Here is a 4,327-nt window from a genome sequence, read left to right on the forward strand (position 1 = left end):
GCCCCAGTCTCAGAGAACTCTCTCCCTCTTTCTGCACAATGATCTTGGGCCCACAGTCCGGCACCAGCTTCTTGGCGCTGCTTAGGTTCCTTTGAGCCCCAAGCATCAGCTCTGATTCTCGTCTGAGAAGCAGGGGCAGGCTGACCAGGCGTGACTGACACCCACTGTGGACCTGGGCAGGGGCCAGGGAGGCCGGAAGGCATGAGGCTGCCCTATCCCTGCGCCGGCTTCCGGCACAGACCCACCCAAAGTGGTTGAAGCAAGTCCTGGGGCCAGCGCCACAGGGGAGAACCGTCTCTGCTGCAGAGAAGCAGATCTTCCCCCCAAAGCCTGGGCCACACCATCCAGCAGGAATATGAGGCGTTGGTGTGACTTTAAACTGCCTAGTAGCCAGGCTATGTTGATTTGAATGAATTTTATTTACTCAGTTCAGTTCAGTCGTTCAGTTGTGTTGGACTCTTTGCAACCCTGTGGACTGCAGCATGCCAAGCTTCCCTGTCCTTCACCAACTCCCGGAGCTTGCTAAAAAGGTCCATCAAGTCGGTGATGCCATCCAACCATCTCATCCTCTGTTGTCCCCTTCTCCTCCTGCCTTCAATCTTTCCCAGCATCAGGGTCTTTTCCATTGAGTCAGTTCTTCAAATCAGGTGTCCAAAGTATTGGAGCTTCAGCTTCAGCATCAGTCGTTCCAATGAATATTCAGGACTGATTTCCTTTAGGATGGACTGGTTTGATCTCCTCAGTGTTTACTGAGTATGCCCCAAACACCACCAATTCAACAGTTAATGAGTATCAGATATTATCCATTCACAGTCACATGTACCTTGGTGGGTGATTGTGTTTCAGGACCATGCGGCTCCCTCTTTTCTCAAGAGCCAGCAGCTCAGGGCCAGTGGCCACCCCTGGGGAGCACTGATTTTGCTGACCCTGAGACTGTAAAGCCACAGAGCTAGCAGCTGATGGAGGTGCCGACCCCACCACAGCCAGATGTGGCCCACCCAGAGCAGGGTTGTGATGGGCAGTGGCAGGGAGAGGCCCCACCAGCCAATGTAGCCACCTTGGCTTTCAATGGTCAATGGTTGGAGAAGGGCCAGCTTGCAAAGAAGTACTCGAGGAGGAAGTAAAGAGCAAGTGTGGGTAGGTGCTGGGCAGGTTATGGGCAGAAATGGTTTTCTTTGTAGGTACAGCTGTGTGTCTGCACGAGTGTGCACAGGTGCATGAGAGAAGAGGAGCTGAAGCCTGAGAAACCCATGTCCACTGCACAATCTAACAATTCCTCCAGTGAGCTGGTTGGGGAGCTCCCCACCTGACAGCCCAAGGCACAGAGGGCTCGCAGCTGCGGCTGAGTCGTCCTTAAGCCGCTTCTCTTGGCTGAGGCAGGGGCAGTCCAGCTTAACACATACCCTCCCACCATCACCACAGGGGAGAAGCCCTGGACAGCGTTGGCTCTGGGCATGGTGTCCTGCCAGCAGTCCAATGAGGCTGAGGGGATGTGTCGGGGGTCCAAGTTCTCCTCCATCACTTAATAGCTGAGTGACTCGGGCATGTCATCTAACCTCTCTGAGCCCAAGCTTACTCACCTGACAAGTGAACTGACCTGTCTGTCCCCTCATACTGCACTTACACAACTCAAAGAGATGCCCGGGCTGAGCAGGGTCTTTGAAGAGGATCAAAGGCAACTGCATGAAATTGCTGAGACCAGGACCAAGGACTCCAGTTCATCCTCGCCTTGCTTGGGGGACAGCAAAGCCCCCTCTCTCACCTCAGAACAGGGAGCTGCACCTCACAAGGACCACCTGTCCATCCAGGACCACCCAGCCCCAGGTCTGGCCACCCTTCCTGCCCACGTCCCATCAGCCTCAACCCACCTCCCACACAGACCAGTTCCCTGGGGAGGTGGTGACAGAGCCCTTGGCCTGTGCCGGCCCAGGGTCTGGCCTGGGTCCAGCCCGCGGGAGGCCTGGTGGCACCCCCAAGCCTTATGTCACAAGACGCTCCTGCCTGGAGGTGCAGAGGCTCCTGGTCCTCGGTGAGCCCTGAGGCTGCCCAGTCCAGAGACCCACACTGTCCCCACAGCCAGGGGATGGCATCCCTCCCCAAGCCTGCAATCCTGCTCCTGGTGTGGTGGGGGCCCACCTCCCGCCAGCACCTTGGGCCTCCGTCTGCTCCATAGGGATCCCAGTCATTACCACCCACATGCCCTGCCCCGCCAGACTCTGGTCGGCCTCACGCTGTGGAGGGCACCCTGTTCAGTCCAGGCAGCTCTTAGATTTGTGCAAGTGGGGTGTGAGCTGCAGACAGGCTGTGTCCCCTCCAGCCAGCTGACCCGGGCAGCAGGGCCTGGGTCCAGGTTCTCATCCGGCCTTATCCAGAAGACCTTGGTGCTGGTGTGAGTAGCCAACTGCCCACCTGTGTGCACACAGACAGGGCTCACACCAGGCTCTGCAGTCCTGGCGCCTGTCCCTCTGTGAACCCCTTTCATACCGTCTAGCAGGGACTGAACCCTCAGTAGAGGCTGGGTCCCAGGGCCTGTGTGGGAGGCCTCATTCATCGTGTGGGCTTCTTCCCTTCCTGCTCTGCCTGCTGGGAAATAGTGCTTCTGGAGCTTCTATTTCAATAGTGGAAATTCTGATTCACTGGCACTGAACCCTCAGCAAGGCTCTAAAAACGGCACTTCCGAGGCCTGACTCAGTGGCTAGGAGGCATTTGCCGAGGAGAAGGGAATGACTCACCCTCTCTGCACAAGGATCGGGAAGGTCCTTTGACCCAACTCAGGAGTCCGATGCCAAGTCTGGGCTGGTCCCCACCCAGGTGAGGGCAGAGGAGACTTCACCACAGACCCAAGTATGGGACCGGGTGTCCCTGCCCCGAGGGTTGGGTTCTGTTCACTTCTCCCAGGTAGGTGGGGACCTGCCCCCAGTGGGCATGACAGTGGAGCTCTGTCAGCGGAGCCGTGGTGTGTCGGGGGGTGGATGCAGAGGCAGGGTGCCCCCCTCAACCAATGGTCAGGGCAGACCTTGGGCCCAGAACAGAAGGTGCTCAGGTTCTGGTTTCCAGCTCCACTCTCATTTGCTCTCTTTTCTCCCCTCGGCGTTCAGACCACAGATTCACTTCCTGGGAAAGTCTAGTTAAGGTGAAGACTCTTCAACCCCAGGCCTCCACCTGTGTGGACCCCCTCGCCCTCTGCTGGCCCTCCCTACTGCCCAGCCCTGGGGAGCTGGGAGCCAGAGGGACTTGAAATAACCTGCTTCTCTCAGGGGCCCATGTGCGCCTAACTCGGCCAGGGTTCCCCAGGGAAGAGCTGAAGCCGGTGTTTCAGGCGCAGAGGTTATCTGGGAGGTGGTCGCAGAAGAGCCAGTTGGGGAGACAGGGAGGGGCAGCAAAGCCCAGAGCCTAGTCCAGCTGTGGGACAGTTGTGGGCATGCCTGGGGCCCCTGGAAGAAGAAATCTGGGACCTGCCCCCCACTTCCACACAGGAGACACTTCCACTGCCTTGGAGAGTGGGGCTGGGTCTTGGGTGATCAGAGGGGGTGTCTGACAGCAGGCAGGACCCAGGTGGCCATAAGGTGTCCAGGCTGTGCCATTCAGCCGCCTTCTCCCTGCGAGGCCAGCAGAGGGCTGGGCTGACAAGTCTTTCAAGATGCTTGGCAAATGCCAAGGGCCCATCACTATAGGATGAGAAGGACAAATATCAGGTACCGTGGGGTCCACAGGTCTGCCCACCTATGCAGGACGGGGGTGGGGGGCAGCTCCGTGGGGCGTCACCTTCCACGAGAAAGCGCTCCCGGCATCCAGCCTTTTGCGAAGCCGCGGCTGTGGCCTGAGTGCTTCCCTGGCTGCCTGCCAGGCCCTGAAGAGCAGCTGCTGATGGCTTGGCCGGGGTTCTGCACCTGATTGATCAATAATCCAGGAGCGCGAGGCGTCTCCGCGGGGCTGCGGTCAGCCTGGCCCTGGGCAGGGCTCTGTGGACTCTGCACTTTTCCCTCAGTGAGCCGGACAGCACTTTCCGGCTTCAGGCCAGGAGCCTGCGGTCAGGACTGGCAGCAGCGGCCTGGGAGTGAGGTTGGGGGAGGAATGCTGACTGCAGGCCGGGGCGTCCCTAGGCAAGGCCGGCAGGCCGGCAGGCCGATCGGAGCCTGGGCACGTGGTCTGGGCCTGAGAAGCAGCAGAGCGGCTCCCTCTCAGCAACGAGGCAGGGAAGCTCCTGGGGTACCCCCACCCCGACCCCGCTGGGGCTCTGGGTCTCCTGCCGGGCCCCCCGTCAGGGTCAGCGTGGCTCCGTAAGCATCCTGCAGTGTCACCCCACTTCGGGGGCTCTGAGCTGTCC

The sequence above is a fragment of the Bison bison genome, unplaced genomic scaffold, assembly GCF_000754665.1.
Source record: "Bison bison bison isolate TAMUID 2011002044 unplaced genomic scaffold, Bison_UMD1.0 scf7180017864063, whole genome shotgun sequence".
Taxonomy (NCBI): domain Eukaryota; kingdom Metazoa; phylum Chordata; class Mammalia; order Artiodactyla; family Bovidae; genus Bison; species Bison bison.